The following is a 20,665-nucleotide window of genomic DNA, read 5'->3' as shown; positions in this document are numbered from 1 at the left end:
AGAGAAGCTGATATGGAGAGGGCAGAGGAGATCCAGCAGCTTGTGAGAAGCCCCGGGCAGAGGAGATCCAGCAGCTTGTGAGAAGCCCCGGTACGCATGAAAAAGTCACTGAGGGCGCCTGGGTTAGCTCAGTTGGTAGAGCGGGCGTCCATGTATTAATGCTTGGTCCTGACCGCGGCGGCCCGGGTTCGAATCCGGCCTGTGGCCCTTTCCGCATCCACTCTCTCTCTCTCCCCCCTTTCAAGACTCTATCCACTGTCCTCAATAAAAATGGAAAATGCCCCCAAAAAAATAACTTGGGGAAAAAAAAAAAAAAAAAAAACTTAGAAAAAGTCACTGTACAACAAGGAGTAAAATGAGTAAAATACTGCGTGGCGCTACGTACCGGCCCACTAGAGCATTGCTCATCTCTCATGACATGTTGAGCCAGGCAGCTAGCCCATAACTGCTAACCTCTACACTCCCTCCCTCATCTCGCTCCCTCTCCTCCTCACTGTGGCCGCCCGGCACGGAGCGACTGGGCCAGCCCAGTGTCAATTAAGGAAAAGAAATGGGCCGATTTATCTGTTTTATGGACCCAAAAAAAAAAAAAAGACATAGGCCTACCGCGGCCCAAAAGGACGTCGGCCCACCGGGAAAACGCCCGGTATGCCGGATGGCCAGTCCATCCCTGTATATATATATATTCACTGTACAAAGATGTTCACTGTACAAAGATAATATGACACAAATATGAATATATCTTTGTACAGTGAATATCTTTGTCATATATATGACACAAAGATATTCACTGTACAAAGATATATGACACAAAGATATTCACTTTACAAAGATATATGACACAAAGATATTCACTGTACAAAGATATATGACACAAAGATATTCACTGTACAAAGATATGTGACACAAAGATGTTCACTGTACAAAGATATATGACACAAAGATATTAGTTGAGTTGCTGCTTGTTATCAGTATGTTTGAACAGACCGCAGCAAAAAAGATGGCCTCAAACACAACAAAATGACTTTTTTTTCTCCAGAGGACGATATGGTGAGAAAAGAAATCTGTGATGAAATGAGAGAGGATTTCTGCTGTGGAGAGCTATTTCCACAAAGAGACTGCGCTGGAGGAATTTTGAAGTTTTACTTTAGCTGATGAATTGGATGTGGACTCTTCTGAGCAGCATCAAAAATACACTGAGTCAACGCATGTATCAGGGAGTGTCATGATGGCACAGCTGTAATGTCTGGATGCAACCATGGCGTGCAGGAAAAGTTAGGGAAATAGGTGCAACAAACACTACACATAGACTAATGCCTGGTTCAGACTCCACGGTATCAGCCCGACTATAGCCCGAGACGGCCGTCGCAGGGGATCGGGAACGATAAATGAGTGTTGTGTGCGAAAGTCGATCCTCTCATCTCGTGTAGTGTGTCATAGTACACGACAACCGACGCCACGTCTGGGACGCCCCACGACACCCCGAGGAAAAGTCTAGCCTGTCAGAATTTTTCGTCTCGACACGCCTAGTGTGACATCTCCAACGACGTGTTCCTTTACGTTGACCAATCGGGTGCTCTGACTGAAACTATAGTATAGACTGACTGAAGTATGGACGGCCCGTACCGTCCTCTCTGTGCCACCCAGGAGCGCATCCACAACCCTTTTTTCTTTCTTTTCTTTTTCTTTTTGCAACACAAGACCGCTAGCATCACACACAACGCTTCTGTCGCCACGATCGACAGTTGCTTCAACCGCCTCCCCGATGACGTCTGAACTTGCGCATGATCGTGGAATACGACGTGACGTGATTGGTCATGGTCATACGTGTACACTTGCCAGTCACCCGACCGAGACACTGCAAGAGTTTATGGCGCTGTGATCGTTAGATCTGACATGGTGACCGTCGTCAAAGACTAAAATATTGTGTAGTCTGATCCCGGCATTAGACGACTGCTGTGTATATTTGTCTCGGGGTTCCGTTGTCCACAACATTTTTATGAATAAGCAGAGAGAACTTGAACCAACAGAGCAGACTGTAGAGCAGTGGGCAACAACCTTTTTTTCCTCTGAGAATTTTGTCAAAATGATAATGTCCGAGAGCTACTTATAGCATCAAGTTATATATCACCAATAGCAGACATAATGTCTGTCTTACTTTTATGGTCTTTTAATAACGTTTGAGCCACCGCAGTCCTCGCCTGTGGATGTGCACCACTTTAAACGAAGCCTCCTGTTGCCGCGTCGGCCTTCTGCGTCAGTTTGGTAAACAGAGACTGTCATCTTATAACTGTTGTTTTCAGCTCCTTCACCTTCTCTGTTGGTAGACTGCCACCAGACGGAAAGTCCCAAGAAGTTGTTGCTGTGGAATTTGGTGAAGTGGTGCTCGGCATTACATCTTTTACCAACTGTCACGCTGGCAGCACAAATGAAACACACACATTCGTGAAAAAAACCAACTAATGAAAACAGCACATTTTGCCTTTTATTGGCCTGGCTATTTTCTCTGATCATTGTCAAATGTGATGTTCTGTTGCTAGTCTACTAACATCACCTAATGTTATGGCGTCACCGGTCTAACCACAATTAAAAGCAGTGAAACTGGTTTAATTTACAGCTGATCGGCAAATAATCATTTTGTGTCAGAAGGGAGCGGGGTGAACCGGTTTACAAAGTGTGTTATCAAATTTATGTGCATATTCTCTGAACTGTTAGCGAGCCACTCAGAAATGGTTATTTCATGAAAATATGTATAAATATATGATATAAATACTACGCAAATACTTACTGCAGCTGTGGAAAAAGAAAATTAGACATGGAAGAAATATTTACAAGTAAAACATGTTATAACACGCTTGCATAGACCCCATGAAATGGCAAATGATGACACGTTAAACCAGTGCAATGAGTGATGTCATCTTAGAACAACTGCACTGAGTGACGTCATGATAGACCAGTGCAATAGGTGGGGTCACGGTAGACCAGTGCAATAGGTGGGGTCACAGTAGACCAGTGCAATAGGTGGGGTCACGATAGACCAGAGAAATAGGTGGGGTCACGATAGACCAGAGAAATAGGTGGGGTCAGGATAGACCAGTGCAATAGGTGGGGTCACGATAGACCAGTGCAATAGGTGGGGTCACGATAGACCAGTGCAATGATTGGGGTCACGATAGACCAGTGCAATAGGTGGGGTCACGATAGACCAGTGCAATAGGTGGGGTCACAATAGACCAGTGCAATAGGTGACGTCACGATAGACCAGTGCAATAGGTGGGGTCACGGTAGACCAGTGCAATAGGTGGGGTCACGGTAAACCAGTGCAATAGGTGGGGTCACGGTAGACCAGTGCAATCGGTGGGGTCACGATAGACCAGTGCAATCGGTGGAGTCACGATAGACCAGTGCAATAGGTGGGGTCACGGTAGACCAGTGCAATAGGTGGGGTCACGGTAAACCAGTGCAATAGGTGGGGTCACGGTAGACCAGTGCAATCGGTGGGGTCACGATAGACCAGTGCAATCGGTGGAGTCACGATAGACCAGTGCAATAGGTGGGGTCACGGTAGACCAGTGCAATAGGTGGGGTCACGGTAAACCAGTGCAATAGGTGGGGTCACGGTAGACCAGTGCAATCGGTGGGGTCACGATAGACCAGTGCAATCGGTGGAGTCACGATAGACCAGTGCAATAGGTGGGGTCACGGTAGACCAGTGCAATCGGTGGGGTCACGATAGACCAGTGCAATCGGTGGGGTCACGATAGACCAGTGCAATAGGTGGGGTCACGATAGACCAGTGCAATAGGTGGGGTCACGATAGACCAGTGCAATAGGTGGGGTCACGATAGACCAGTGCAATCGGTGGGTTCACGATAGACCAGTGCAATAGGTGGGGTCACGATAGACCAGTGCAATCGGTGGAGTCACGATAGACCAGTGCAATCGGTGGGGTCACGATAGACCAGTGCAATAGGTGGGGTCACGGTAGACCAGTGCAATAGGTGGGGTCACGGTAAACCAGTGCAATAGGTGGGGTCACGGTAGACCAGTGCAATCGGTGGGGTCACGATAGACCAGTGCAATCGGTGGGGTCACGATAGACCAGTGCAATCGGTGGGGTCACGATAGACCAGAGCAATAGGTGGGGTCACGGTAGACCAGTGCAATAGGTAGGGTCACGATAGACCAGTGCAATAGGTGGGGTCACGATAGACCAGTGCAATCGGTGGGTTCACGATAGACCAGTGCAATAGGTGGGGTCACGATAGACCAGTGCAATAGGTAGGGTCACGATAGACCAGTGCAATAGGTGGGGTCACGATAGACCAGTGCAATCGGTGGGGTCACAATAGACCAGTGCAATGATTGGGGGTCATGAAACATGTTGGCTTTTTTAATGATTTAGTCTCTAAAGGCTTTTTAATATTTCCTTCCTCGTTATTCGTTCTAAGATTTCCGAGCGTCTGGATTGCCTTCCTGTTTATTCTAATTTTTCCCTGTTTTCAAGAGCATCCGAAACGTTTTTGATCTACAGAGCAACCAGTTATCTCTCTCTCTCAAAGCACATCAACTCTAGGAGGGTTTTGTAAATGCTATGGCATCAGTGATGATAACTTCAGAGCTGCACCAAGTCCACAGTTACTGTAAAGAAAAGCAGAACACGGACACACCATTAACAACATTCTGGAGTTTCTTTCACTTATGAGGCCTGTAAAAGTTTATCTAGCCTCTGGCGTTTAAAAAAATACCTGAGGAGGAACGAACAGGAGGCCAGGAGCTCTCGGCATCGACCACATTTATGACGGCTTTGCCAAAAACCGCAACAACAGACACATCAATCTATGAAGATGTCTACTGGTGAGTGATCGTCTCATCTCAGCCCTGTATTAGGTCCAATAATCCTATAAATTGCTAGTTGTCCTAACGTTTAATAACATGGTTATCTTTGTGCTGCATTATTGTTAATTTTGTTTGACCTTACAAGATACTCTTTATTCCACATGATGCACACTGTGGTGAGGGCAACACTAGGACAGCTATCCAGCCTACCTGGACTCTGTTTTGTGGTATATATTTATGTATATACCTATTATGATTTTTGGAGATACTAGAGGGAAGTAGTCTTGTTTGTTTTACATGGCGCTTGTTTGTACAGTTGTGCTGGTCTGGATTCGTATCACGGGAGGGATGAATATTGTGTTTAAAGAGGACATGAAACGTGCACATTGGCACTGGTAGTGCCCAAATATATTTCAATGAGGAGACTCCATTTCAAATGAACAATAATTTATTACATGGTGCAGGATAAGATGAATAGAGTAATGTCTTTAATGTCTCTAGCAATTAGACTGCATCGTGATGAAGTATATTAAAGTGGGTCCCCGGAGTCCAGACACTGGTGGTGGTCCTGAAGGGAGATGCTGAAGATCCGATGAAGGGATGTGGAGCAGGACTGGCACTGGATATAGAATAGTTAAGCGTTAAATAGCGGTCCACTTCCGTGTTTTGGTACGGTTGGCTTTCACACCTGATGCGAACCCTATCCAAGTACACATGAACCGTACTCCAGACCACCTTTTCAGGTGGACTCGGGTACGCATCGACAAACCGTGCCTGAGTACGGTACGGAGCGTTCACACTAATCAAACGAACTGGACTTTGGGGTCAAGTGTACTCGGATCTGGGCCCGGGTCCCTGATGCAAAAGCACCCTTAAAGAGCTCATAATACCCTATTACCCCACTAGCACATTGCACTCCCAGAATGCAGCAGGGTTACTTGAGGTTCCTAGAGTCTCCAAAGGTAGAATGGGAGCCAGAGCCTTCAGCTATCAAGCTCCTCTTCTATGGAACCAGCTCCCAGTTTGGGTTCAGGAGGCAGACACCCTCTTCACATTTAAGAGTAGGCGAATGACTTTCCTCTTTGATAAAGTTACAGTTAGGGCTCAGCCCTGTGGTTTTTGGAAATTATTACAACACCAATGACGTTTACGTAAACTGTCCAGATCATGTTCTTCATCAGAGTAAAAGGCTTCTTGTATGCTGAAGTTGTGTCAGCTGATAATGGAGCTCTCTCTTCAGACCATCATTTCACTGGAGCGTGACACCTGACCAGCAATAACTTCCTCCTCTGATGGTCTCTCCTACTGTGAAGAGAGTCTGGTGGGTCCAGGAACACCCCCATCAAACAGAAGCTTCAGGATCAGGTCACTTAGATGATCTGTAAAAGGCAGATTCAGTGGTGCATGTTTTGTCAGGACCAACCATCTACAACTGCTGATAGATTTGAATGAAGGAGAAACATTTATCGAACAGGGGATGTATTTCATTCCAGGTTTGGTGCAGGGAAGACAGAACTGAACATCTCACAACAAAGTCAAGAATCCAACAGACTCTTCTTCTCTTTGAGTTGTTTGGCGGATTGCAATACCAACTTTTAGAGGTATACTGCCACCCATCGTACCAGAGTATGTAAAACTAGTATGTAGAACGGGATCTAGTTTACTTAGTCTGTAAAAGAAAAAAGAAAAAAATGGAAATTACATTATATCCCTCATATTTAGTGATCTCTTAACTATCCTGTCTGCAAATTCATTACCCTTTAATCCCACATAAGCAGGTACCAAACAAAATACTACAGCTATTCCCAGCTACAGCTAAATCACAGTTTAATGGAATAGGGGAATTTAATTTGTTTCTTTAATATCATATTCTTCTGATTTATCTTCCATACAAAACCATTTCCCTTGTTATACTCCTAGCCTTCGTTTAAGACAATTTTAGCGGTAAAGTATTTTCATCCCCACATCCTCTGAGATGAATCCAGTCAGCTAATGAAAGTTTGTCCCCTCTGAGCTCTAGTGGGATTTCTCCTGATTCTACCAACACAGCACTACTTGGAGTTGATCTCATAGCACCAATGCAAAGTCAAGCATCCAAGGCGGGGTACACCCTGGACAGGTCGCTGTCAATCACAGAGCTGACACATAGAGACAGACACTTTATTCGTCCACAACATCGGCTGTCATCTCAACTGCTGGTCCACAACCTTATGAAGCAGTGAAAACTCCATGAGGAAATATATTCTAGTGCAAAAGTAAACAGAGTAAAATGATAATCTAAAACTGAAAATATATTACTACACATAAAATGATATAAGGCACTCTTAACATAAGATCTAACGTGAAAATAATTTAAATGAAACAACCAGACAGATAGCAGACAATAACTGAACAGGCTAATTCTCCAGCCTGCACTATATTCTCCTCCATGAGAGGGTGCTCTGCTCGTACTCAGTAACAAGCCAACATTACGGCTACTATTTACATTCAAAACATATCTTCTAACTTTTCCAACTCAAGCCAAAGTCAAAGTCAACATCTTAATTATCACTTTAGTTGAACAGATTAACTGGAAGAGTGTTTTTATTAATCTATTTTACGATGAAGCGGGCCGAGATGCTAACCTTACGGTGTCCTGTAAGGGACAAACAAAGATAATTGCTCAATTCTGGATGGGAATTGACAGCGCACCAGCGACACCTGGTGGCCGATTTAGGCTACTGCCTTACATATACAGTATATTAGGGATGCACCGATACCACTTTTTTTCAGACCGAGTACAAGTACAAGTACTTACATTTGGGTACTCGCCGATACCGATACGAATACTTCTCTGTGCCAAAAGACCCTTGTTAACAGCCAGCTGGAGGGTGTGAGCGACACACGGCAGGCTGGGGAGTCCCTCATACGAGGCGGTGCGCCGCGACCGGCTCTAGGTCGGCTTGGAAAGGCTCGGGGCGAACGTGCTTCCCAGGGCCGTGGACAAAGGGCTTGCTGCGCCCTCTCTCCCTGCTGGGGAGGAACGGGGCCCCCTACTCCCGGTGCGACTGTCGACCGCACTGAGGACAGTGCTCCCCAACCGCGTCGTAAAAGGCGCCAGGGGTCTGCGGCGATGTCGGCAACCCACCCAACCTGTCAGAGGGTGCAATCAAAACCCTGTGGCGCAATGAAAGTGAGGGCCGGCGCGCGGGCTGAGGTGGGATCCCGGCCCCGTTGGGTCGGGCGCACCACCGGCCCGTCTCGCCCGCATTGTCGGGGAGGTGGAGCGTGAGGACCCGAAAGATGGTGACGAGAGGTTAACATCACGCTGCTGTAAAGTGGTATCGGTGCCATTGTATCGGAGCTGTTTTGCTAGTACGAGTACATGAGGACAGTATTGGACCCGATACCCGATAACCGATACTGGTATCGGTATCGGTGCATCCCTAATATATATGTATATATATATATATATATATATATATATATATATATATATATATACATATATATATATTAATGCCTGCTTATTTACTCCCCAGTTCAGTTGTATCCAGATATAGCTCTCATATATTTTTTACATTTTGTTTCTAGTTCTGGTTAGTCTCTAAATCCATTTTTAACATTCTACATTTTTTGTCAATCATCTGTACAGAACTTTGAATTGCATTTGACTTGTTTGAAAGGTGCCATATAAATAAAGTTTAATTGATTGATAGTTTTTCAGCGTGTACCTTCCATGTACATCTTTCATCAAGCTAAATTCCCAAGTACTTGAATTCCTTTCACTTTTCCATCGGTTGTCCATATAAATGGAGCCTCTGCTCATCTACCTTTGTCTTCCAAGTGAAGTACATACAGTATAACAAGACTTACTGGTTGGAAGTTTAAATCCCCGACTATATGACCAACGTTCTATCTTTACAATCGCCTCCCTAAACTTTCTCAGCACATTAGTGTCAGAAGGATATGAACATATCCTTCTGTCTAGAGTCATTCATAAAAATATCATTTACCATAATGTTAAATAATTCTGGACTAATGACACTTCATTGAAGGATTCTGTTGACTATATCATACATAGCTCCAGCCACACATTAACTCTGACCTTTCGTCCTGATAGAAAATCTCGTACCCAGTTAAAAAAATATTGAGGGAACACGCAAGACACAGTAATTCTTGGCAAAAATATTTCAGTACGCTGTTGGATTGCCATAGCCACAACCTTTCCAGTGCCTCTCCTCCCACTGGGAAAATGAAAATGCCAGTTGGCCGATGCGGAGCTGCGTTCCGCGCTATGCGCTGACACCAAAATAAAGTCCTTCAAGTTGCGGTGGGCAGTGCCAGTCAATTCACAATGCAGGGCATTGTGTTACATATTCCTCTGCTGGAGTCTGTATGTCAACAGGGCATGAAGAAAACCAACCAAAGCTAGTGATCGTAAGTCCTATTAAAATGTCACAAGAAATAAACATAGAAGCAACGTCCAAGAGTTATGTTGAGGTTATAATAAAAGGACTTTTAAAAGTTGCCAAACTGGAAGGATGCACTCTAACTTCAGTCAACTATCTTCCTAATGGTTTTCTTAACAAAGCTATTTGACAGTGAAATGACACACCAACAGTAAACATCTCTTAGACCAGGGGTCAGCTACCTTTACTATCAAAAGAGCCATTTAAGGCAAAAAAAAAAAAAAAATACAAAACTGTCTGGAGCCATAGCAGGTAACACAGTTTATAGTCTAAATATGTATATAGTATATAAGTCTAATACAGTGAGGGCCCAAGAGAAAATGTACTACGGATTATTAGGGCCACATTGAGGGAAAAAACATTAGAGATTTCCAGAATAAAGTTAAAACTTTACGAGAAAAAAGTCGTAATATTGCGAGAATAAAGTCATAACTTTACGAGAAAAAAGTCGTAATGTTGCGAGAATAAAGTCATAACTTTACGAGAAAAAAGTCGTAATATTACGAGAAAAAAGTTGTAATATTTACGAGAATAAAGTCATAACTTTACGAGAAAAAAAGTCGTAATATTACGAGAATAAAGTCATAACTTTACGAGAAAAAAATCTTAATATTATGAGAATACAGTCATAACTACGAGAAAAAAGTCGTAATATTACGAGAATAAAGTCATAACTTTACGAGAAAAAAATCTTAATATTATGAGAATACAGTCATAACTACGAGAAAAAAGTCGTAATATTACGAGAATAAAGTCATAACTTTACGAGAAAAAAATCTTAATATTATGAGGATACAGTCATAACTACGAGAAAAAAGTCGTAATATTACGAGAATAAAGTCATAACTACGAGAAAAAAGTCGTAATATTTGCAAAAATAAAGTCATAACTTTACGAGAAAAAAAGAAAATAACGTAAAATTACTACTTTATAAACTTCTGACTTTATTCTCATAATACTACGACTTTTTTCTCGAAATCTCAGATCTATTTTTTTCCCCTCAATGTGGCCCTAATTCTCCGTCGTACCGTCGTACCATAGACCTACAACAATGATAAATAAAAATGAAAATGTAAACAAAAAAACAGTTATTCATTTCCATTTTTATAAATCCACAGGGAGCCACTGGAGAGGAGCTAAAGAGACGCATGTGGCTCCGGAGCCGCGGGTTGCTGACCCCTGTCTTAGCTGGAGATATTCAGCATCATGCTCACTAACACTTGATGACTCAAACACACAAATCATGTGGTCAAATGAGAGTCTCCGTACTGTGTCAGCTGTAGATGTCTCAAATGAATAGGTACTACCGGTCCCTGCACCTCCGCGCCGGAGACACTGTTCATGAGGAATTACCAGCACGTTTTGGCAGTTAACCAACTAAAGCTGTTCACGGTGGCATGCTCGAGTTAATGAAGTGGAAGAAGTGACCCGCATGCCAAGCTGATTTGCATGAAATTGGACTCCCCGTGCCACGGGCACATTTCCTCTATCAACACACTACGGTGAAGTCAAACAGGTTGTGTTGATGGATGTTTGTGGAACAGGCTGATCCAATCATATCAGATCATCCTGCTCTCATTAATTTCTTTTATAGCCTATAAACAATGTGGCTTTGTAGAGGGTTGGTTGTGCAGTGAAATTAGACCATTATACGACACCAATGTTGACTTTTTATCTGAGATCAGCCTGCTACATTGGCCAAAATCAGCCTAGTAATTTGTAGGCTTGTTATCTCAAGATCTCATCTTGTTATCTGTGAATATTAAACTGTAATCCTCTGACTCTCATGACTTCATAACAAATGGATCTTATATTTAGCCTGTTATCCTGACATATACTATAATGTTATCCTGAAATATAATACATATAGTCATGGTTTGGGTTCAAATATGTCCTTAATCAAGGTTAGGAAACGATCATGGTCATGCTTAAAAAAAACAGCATTGACTATCGGTTGGAAATGAGACATGAACAGTAGTTTAATATTTCTCCTTCCTACACAAACTCTGTCGCTCTGTAATAACGTCACCAACCTCCCTCCTTTATAATGACTCTGGTCTCTAGAGGGTGGGGACATATATACAGCAGTGAGGACATCGCCAGTCCTTTTTGTTTGCCCGAGGAAGCAAGAAATAACTGGTTTGAGATTTTGTGTTTTTTTTGTATCTTGTTACTCTTAGCTGAAGTTTCACAGCAAAATGTCCTGGAAACTTGAATTTTTTTTAATTTACCCAAAATTCATTCTAAATTAGTCCTACTTAAGATAGTCAAGAACGAGACTGCTTTGTGCAACAGATGAATATATCTGAAGTCTGAATATATTTGATCTAATGATAGTTTGATCTAACAATCTTAGTGTCTTAGTGTCATGCTTTTATTTCTTCTCGTTTAGATTATTGTAACGGCCTTTTTACCTGTCTAAACCAATCTTCTTTGAACCGCCTTCAAACCGTCCAAAATGCAGCGGCTCGGCTTTTAACTAGACACAACAGAAGATCCCATATCACCCCTATTTCATCCTCTCTGCACTGACTTCCAATCAAATTTCGTATCCATTTTAAAATACTGGTGCTAACTTTTAGAGCCTTGCATGGTCAAACACCCCAGTATATTACTGACCTCCTCCTGCCTCAACACCAAATCGGGCTCTTAGGTCTTCTGACCAAAAACTTCTGTCAGTCCCCCGAACCCACTATAACACCCAAGGTGACCGTGCCTTTCAAGCTGTTGCACCTAACCTTTGAAACGCCATCCCCCTATCGCTGCGATCCTTAGACTCTATCGCTGCGATCCCTAGACTTTCTATCGCTGCGATCCCTAGACTCTCTATCGCTGCGATCCCTAGACTTTCTATCGCTGCGATCCCTAGACTCTCTATCTCTATCGCTGCGATCCCTAGACTCTATGGCTGCGATCCCTAGACTCTCTATCGCTGCAATCCCTAGACTCTATCGCTGCGATCCCTAGACTCTCTATCTCTATCGCTGCGATCCCTAGACTCTATCGCTGCGATCCCTAGACTCTCTATCGCTGCGATCCCTAGACTCTCTATCGCTGCGATCCCTAGACCCCCTATCGCTGTGATCCCTAGAGTCCTGTGACATTTTTATGAAGCAGCTGAAAGCGTTTTTATTTAGACAGGCTTTTGTTAATTCGTCTGAATAACAACTCCACTTTATTTATTGCTTTTATTGGCCTTTTCTTGACTGTATTTGTTTGTCTGTATGTGTCTTTGTCCTCATTTGTTTGTTTTTAGCTTGACAGCCCTGCGCTTGTCATCGCTACATTTAATTTTGACTGATGTATTTTTTATTAATGTAAAGCACTTTGTGATTTTGTATCTGTGAAAGGTGCTATACAAATAAACTTTACTTACTTACTTACTTACTTACTTAGTCAAAGTCAATCTCTGTGAAAGCGGCCCCCTGGCTTTATGGCCGATACCGGTCAATCCAGAGAGGCCTGGACTGGTCCTGATCTCCATCCTGTGTGATCCTGTGTAGATCATCGTTCGTCATTATACCTGTTGTTTAACTGACCAACTACAACAAGCACACAGGTGGATAATGTGATATGATGTCCCTGTAGAGACGATGGGTCATTCGGGGCCAATCGGTCAAAGCCCTCCCTGCTGGCAGCAGGACACAGTGTGGTTTAATAGTGGAGCGGATAACATCCATTTTTCAATCAAATCGTGCAAATAGTGATACAAGCACCACATTTGGCATGATGATTGCCGAGGGGTCACTAAGCAAATATATGAACGATTGGCCACCTAAAAATCCAAGATTTTCCAAGATGGAAAATCCAAGATGGTGGCCATCTTGGATTTTCAAGTGGCCAATCGTTCATATTTGCTAAGTGTCCCCTCGGGAATCATATTGCCAAATTTGGTGCTTGTATCACTATTTGCATAATTTTTCCACTATCCGGTCTGCTATTAGTGGTACTGAGTAATTTAGAAATTAACATCATTCTGGATTAATTCATGACATAAAACTTGATTGCTGCTGTTATTTATCATTATTGTACAATTTAAAGTCAGTAGCTGATATAATAGTTGTAAAATGGTGTTTTATTTGTGCTTAGCTGGAGAGGCCATTCTGTGGGGATAGCCCCGTGCTTGCAATGTCAAGTGCCCTGGTGTGGGAAAACGGTACGCATGCTTAAAGCCTTCGGAAATGAAAATGGATTGCACAAATTTGATGAAGTGGGGCTGATTACCGGTCGCCTCACTGCAATTTGATTAGCCGAGTAGCTACTGTTGTTGCCAGATTGTCGTAGCAGAAGTTAGTATTTATTAAATACTAAATACTTAAATACCTTGGTGCCCACCAGCTGTAGGATATTGTTATAAACCAAACCGCTGGTAAAATAATCTGATTAAAGGTAGAGTGGTTCTCCAGGAAAAAAATGACTTCAGGTTTAGGTTCAACAAGCCAGGTTTGAACCTGCAACCCTCTTGCTGTGAGGCGGCAGAACTAACCACTGCACCACCGTGTAACCCATAGATAATTATGAAAAGAATATAAAAAAATAAATATATATGAAAACAACTTGTAAAATAATTATTATTCAATATTCAATAATTATTCTTGTAAATGGGGCACCACTTGAGTTTGTGGAAGAGTTCACATACCTGGGCAGCCTCATCAGTAAAGATAGTGCAGTGCAGAAAGACATTAAAACAAGGCTGGGAAAGGCTCAGGGTGCCTTCTCCCAACTCCGTTCCATCTGGAGGTCCAAGCAATACAGCCTTAAAACTAAGATGCTTTTGTACAACAGCAATGTCAAGTCTGTTCTGCTGTATGGCTCAGAGAGTTGGCGAGTGATCAAAAGTGATATGAGGAGAGTGGAAGTTTTTCACAATGGATGCCTCCGACGAATATGCCAGATCTTTTGGCCAAACAAAATCTCCAACCATCAACTGTACAAAAAAAACGGTAGCCGTAGCATCATCAAGGAAATTACACACAGACGTCTGAGATGGCTAGGCCATGTGCTGAGAATGGAGCAGGACCGGATCCCGAGAGTTGCCTTAAGATGGACACCACCAGGCAAAAGAAAACCCGGGAGGCCCAAATCCACCTGGCGCAGAACTGTGACACAGGAGCTGGACAAGATGAACCTGTCATGGGGAGAGGCCCAACATGCTGCCAAGGACCGTATACAATGGAGAGAGCTCATTGAAGCCTTATGTCCCATAGGGGATGAAGAGGAATGATGATTCAATAATTATATAAAAATTCATCTCATTTTATAAAATGTTATTTCTTCCTGCTTATTTTCATAACAGATTTATTTGGATTTTATTTAGGATGTTTTCTTTTTATTTCATAATAGACATTTTCATAATGTCACTTTTTATTTCATGTACATTTTTATTTAATTACATCACTTTTCATAATGTCACTTTTTATTTCATTATGTCACTCTTTATGTAATTACATCACTTTTCATATTGTCACTTTTTATTTAATTACATCACTTTTCATAATGTCACTTTTTATTTAATTACTTCACTTTTCATAATGTCACTTTTAAAAAATAATTTCAATGTCCTCATTATTTCAAATTATTGGTCCATATATAATTTACACAATCTGTCCACAAGAATATCTATTTCATAATGTATTTTTTATTAATTTAATGTTGAGAACATAGTGTAAGTTTCATAGTGTAAGATCAGAAAACAGTTTGATTTTTCAGCAGAGATTTGGAAGGTTTACTGACAGATGACATCGTCCTGCTGATATACAGGAGTCAGATCAGGAAACTCTTCTCTGTGTCTTCCAGAAGCAACAACGCGTTTTCTCCTTTAATGTGGACGACTTGTCGATATTCTATCGGCTGATTGCAGAAGAAGAAGAACTTGACTATTTTTAGGCCAACAAAAAATAAATATTCACAATATATATATATATATATATATATATATATATATATGTTACATCCCTGGCAGTGTGGAGGAGGCTTTGAAGAGCTTTACAGACAATAATTGAACAGCTAACGGAATAAATTGTATGAAAAATCCAATAATTTAAATAATTAATAAAAATGTTTACATTTTTTCATTATCTTCTCTATTTGTATTTATTTCTATGTATTTCCCTGTATTTTTATATTCTGTTGCTTATTACTTTAGTTATTTATTTACTTGTTTATTTATCCATCAATATTTTTATTTACCTTGGTATTTCTTAAATCCGAGCTGCGCCCTCTGCACAATAGGTTTCAACTCAGTGCCGGAGAACACACACACACACACACACACACACACACACACACACACACACGCACACACACACACACAAAGATAGTGGGCGTGTCTGTCCTCCAGCTGTAGTTTGTGGAGGCGGGCGCAGCGCCGTGCGCAGCAGCGTGCGCTCGGACCTGGTATGGCCGTGTCTCCGCGCTCCGCCGCCGGCCGACACACACAGCGCTCCGCTCCATCACTGCACAGCTCCGAGCTGCGCGCGGCACAGCCTCCAGGACTTGACACGGATTACCGGCTCCAGGTCGGTAGGTCTCCACACACTCTCTAACACTCCTCCAGGGTCACGGCCAGGCTGGCTGTGTGTGTGTGTGATGATACTGTGGTGCATGCAGAGAGAGAGAGAGTGTGTGTGTGTGTGTGTGTGTGTGTGTGTGTGGGGGGGGTGACTCCGGGTCTTCATGTGAGCTACAGGTGTGTGTGCCGGAGGTGCTGGAAAAACACCCGTGTCGGTAAATGCGGTTTGTGCGCGCGGGTTTAGCGCGTGCAGCTGTGAAGGAAGAAGCGCACTTCTTTCTGTGCGTGCTGTCACAGCGGATTGAAGAGGGGTCGTGCGTGTTGGGTGCGGGCTGGACTGTTGAACGCACGCCGCCGGTCGCCGCCACGACTTTAAGGGCAAAGGTAAGTGGACTCCCGCCGGCTGCTGCGCGCTCATAGAACGGGTCCGGGTCCGTGTCCAGCACCCGGTGCTCCTTCAATCCTCCCGGTGGTCTTTAACAAACAGTCCGGTGGTCTCACCGTGCTGCAGCTGCAGCTGCAACTGAGATGCACATTTCTAATCAGAGCTCCGGCTACTGTCAATACCAAAGTGTGTCTGCTGGCTGTGATGCGCTGAGGAGCTGAGGAGCTCTGAGGAGCGCAGTCTCCAGCAGGAGACATGAGGATGTTGTCGCTTCTCCTCTTCATGCTTCCACAACTGCTTTAATTTGCGCGCAGAGATTTAAACCACATGTAGGCTGATGGACCTTTTAAAAAAATGAACTAGAAGAGGTTGTGATCTTAAACAAAGGAAGAGAAACTATATATAACCTCTCGTTTCCTGAGAATAGTGCATGCTCAGATCGGCGCCTGTTCAACCCAGCTGCTATTTACCACAAATTGAAAGCAGCCGTGTGCAGGTTCCTCTTCTCCTCCATGAATGGTGCGCACTGTTCAGCTGGAGCTCCGCGCTGCTGTTCCAGAGGCTCCAGACGAAACAAGTGCACCGTGCTCTCCTCCAGTCTCTTCCAGTCTCCTCCAGTCTCCTTCCAACAGGTCAGTGGACCTTTTTACTCCTTTAATACCTGCAGGGATGATGATGCTCATCCACTGTGTTGTCTGTGTACAGATGTTTGCACATCAGGGCTGTAGCTAAACTGTCAGGTCAAGTGTCCAAAGCCTTCCCCATGATGCCAGGAATAGAACTGGAGATATATTGACATATTCATGTTTTTTTGGTCTTACAAGATATCCCGCTTAAAAGCTCAATACGTGTAATTTGTGTGGAACTGTAATACGATAAATCCTCATATCACATAGCCTAATAGAAATACCAAAATTAATTTCTATTTAATATGCTTTTTTTCTAATGCTTTAGAGCCTTTTAGAAACAATTTTCGTGACTAATGTCATATCATGAACTCTTCAGTTGCCCAGCACAGTATTAAAGTGTCTCTATACTGCTCACTGTGGCATTGTGGTAATGATTGCTCCAGTGACTTGGTATAGCTTACCTGCCTTGTACCTATTAACATGTGCTTGTACACACTCGTCCTTTTGCCTCCACTCCTCCGTGGTTCAGGCAGCTTGCCAGTGTGTCTGTGTTTGTGACTGCAGAATGTGGGGATAAAGTGGATAAAGTGGAATGTGCTCGGGCTGATGAAATGATGACGCCCTCGGAGCTGTCTGTCTGTGGCTGACTGCTGCCTGCCTGCCCGTGTTCCCTCATCACCTTCAGTGTCCTCCAGAGATGGTGACATGATGATGAGGAGCAAAATAGCCCTGTATAACAAGGAGCAGGCTGGGGAAAGAGTGGCAGTTGTGATGATAATGAGGAGGAGGAGGAGGAGGAGGATGGCATTCTCGTGGACCACAATTTGTGTCGGAGTGACCTGCTCTGTAAAAAAAATAAAGGCTACACAACCAGTTGAGGCTAAAAAAAAAAAAAGTCAATGGGAGCAGGAACAGGTTGTCAGTCTGGTGGGTGTTTTTGTTGATGATGGAAGCAGAGAACATGAAGGTTTGCAGGAAACCAGTTGAGAGCGAGAGAGAGAGAGAGAGAGAGAGAGAACTGTCTCAGGGTGTGAAGCAGGAGCAAGAATTACACAAGCTGAGGTGTAGTGGCACTGCCTTTCATCTACAGCTGACTTGCAGATGTTCAAGCTGTTGCCAGAACTGGTGTGTGTGTGTGTGTGTGTGCCTGTAAGAGGATGAGAGATTCCTTTTCTTATTAGAGGTTTGCATCGCGGCTGCTCTGATGTGTCTGATCTGAGTTCAGCTGCTGCACACAGACTCTGTCTCGGGAGGATTGTGCAACATTTGACTCCGTTCCTTTTGGGAGGACAGTCCCCCTAGAAACAGCCCTGCATGGTCCCAGGTCCAGGGATATGTGTTTAGGGATGCTATGCAAGGGGAGAGTCACGTGGCAGACTCCAGCATCTGTAGGCTGGTGTTGTCATGCCAAAAATCTGATTATTATTATTATGACTTTGATACGATACTTTCCTAAATATCTCAATACCGATACCACAGCAATGAGGAAAAGTAACGGAATAAGAGATGACAGAACAGGGAACTTAAAATTATTTATATTATTATTTAAAAAAAAAAAAAAAAAAAAAAAATATATATATATATATATAAAATGTTTTGTGTATATATCTATATATATATCAATTGATTAAAATATTTAATCGTGATTAATCGCATTATTGTTCATAGTTAATCGCAAATTAATCAAATTTTGTATCCGTTCAAAATGTACCTTAAAGGTCACCTATTATGCAAAATGCACTTTTCCATGTCTTTTAAACATCAATATCTGTCCCCAGTGTGTCTACAGGCCACCATAGTATCATAAAAGACCATCCTCTCTCTTTTTCTCCTCCTCCGTTTGTCTGGAAATGGGTGCAGAAAAAAAATTCGCTTTTTTCCTTGTATTCTGACGTCATTAGAGAATGCAAGCCACGTGAGGGTTTCCTGGTCGAACCAGAGAGAACCTTCAGTAGCTGACCCCGCCCCACAGCGCGTCACTGTCTCTCCTCCTCAACCGAACTTGAGCAAAGTAGCTCCTACAGTTAGTCTGCAAGAACCAGCAGAACAGGCTTCATGTACTCCCATCATCTAAATATAACATATTCTTTCACAAAGGCTTTATGTAATTACACTGTTTAAACAGATGATATTTATATATTATATATATTTGATGTCATGCATGTAGCAGATTACAGGTAGTAAATAGTGACTTGTAAGCAACACAACACATTTCTGTTTCACAGTCAAACTTTATTTGAGTAGACAGATGACAATATTAATTATTCACAGCATTTGTAATCATCCTACCTGCAGTTATGTTAACATGGTACAGGAGAAAGTCTTCAGCTCTGGTAAACTATGGTAAGCTAAGCTCCGGTGGTCTGTAGTCATGGTAACACAGAGACAGCTACTACTGTAAATAATATACCATTACTCTGATCTTCCATACATTTATCTTTTAGCAGAAATAATGAACTGACTACTGTTTCACATCTTCTATTTTCCACCCTGATGGTCGCTGTGTTTACACACCGTCTCATAGCGGTAGCATGTAGCTAACCCGTTAGCATGTAGATACATGCTAACGGGTTAGCTACATGCTAACGGGTTAGCTCTGTATCTCCATGTAAACAGAGCCATCTGCTCTCAGCTGTCTGCTCTCCTCTGGGATGATTCTGTCGGTCATTTCTCACAGATGGATCTGTAAAGTCAAACGTAAAACAGAGTGTATGTTTACGGTTTACAGAGTTGATGCATGAGGTAAACACTGAGCTAACTAACAGAGATATAAACAGCATTATTTACCTGAGAGAAACCGATGCTCCATTCATAACATGGCAAAATGCAGCCCAACAGGCAACAACAGCTGTCAGTGTGTCAGTGTGCTGACTTGACTATGACTTGCCCCCAAACAGCATGTGATTATCATAAAGTGGGCATGTCTGTAAAGGGGAGACTCGTGGGTACCCATAGAACCCATTTTTCATTCACTTATCTGGAGGTCAGAGGTCAAGGGACCCCTTTGAAAATGGGCATGCAGTTTTTCCTCGCCAAAATTTATCGTAAGTTTGGAGCGTTACTTAACCTCCTTTGCGACAAGCTAGTATGACATTGCTGCTTAGAGAAGGTTCCGTGCAACGCTACTGTAGGCTCATTTTCAGTGGCCTTGTCACTATAAGACGGTAATCTGCGCTAGTTAGTGCTAGCTCGACTACCCCCGTCAGTCACATGACCTTCCAGCCGGTTCTCATTCCCAGGGCGTCAAATACCGACAGCGTTTAGTACCGCTGCACAAGGCACCCTTTAGCATCGGTGATCGGTATGAGATAGGGATGTTAATAATTAACCAAAATTAAAAATTTTAAACCATTAACGCTATCGGGTAAACGGTTAAAAGAAATATTTAAAAAATAGCTAAAAAGCTGAGCAACACTCAGAGGAGCGGCTTGTCACTTAAAGGAGAATAGCTGGTCCACCTTAACAGCCCACCATAAGGGAGCTGGGCCTTTTACTGGAATTTTTACTGGGAATGTGTCTGCATGTGTCCACGACAATACACACAGCGCCGTGGCTGCTACAGTAACTCTTCTGGTCTGGTAAACTGAGGATTCAGTTACACTGCAGCTGGTGATAAATGATGGATTTATCCTGTTTGTGCATCGGCTTTTCGTTAGAGCTGGCTCGCTTGTTAATCACTAAAAATAGCGCCGCTGCGTGCGACACACTAATCTTGTCAGTTCATGATTGATAATCGTTTAACGAGGGTCGGTTATCGGTTAGAAAAAATAAATAAAATTAGTAATTTATTAATTTAATTACCCTAGTATGGGAAACACCGGCGTTCCATTAACCAAAGTGTAAACTCATC

General features: G+C 42.9%; 1 protein-coding gene across 4 annotated transcripts in view; it reads left to right on the top strand.

The window, feature by feature from the left end:
- The first annotated feature begins 15,669 nt into the window (after positions 1-15,669).
- cemip (cell migration inducing hyaluronidase 1) overlaps positions 15,670-20,665 on the top strand; it is a 216,654-nt gene continuing 211,658 nt past the window's right edge. The window contains exon 1 of one of the 4 annotated variants that reach the window (XM_074624536.1): positions 15,670-15,808. The gene's annotated coding sequence lies outside the window, so the exon portion shown is untranslated. Of the gene's footprint in view, positions 15,813-16,034; positions 16,186-16,239; positions 16,819-20,665 lie in introns of those variants that run through there. The other 3 variants (XM_074624543.1, XM_074624549.1, XM_074624553.1) reach the window with 3 other exon arrangements.

Source organism: Sebastes fasciatus, chromosome 2, assembly GCF_043250625.1.
Source record: "Sebastes fasciatus isolate fSebFas1 chromosome 2, fSebFas1.pri, whole genome shotgun sequence".
Lineage (NCBI taxonomy): Eukaryota > Metazoa > Chordata > Actinopteri > Perciformes > Sebastidae > Sebastes > Sebastes fasciatus.
Note: the sequence above shows the minus strand (reverse complement) of the source record. Positions and strands in the feature narration are given on the sequence as shown.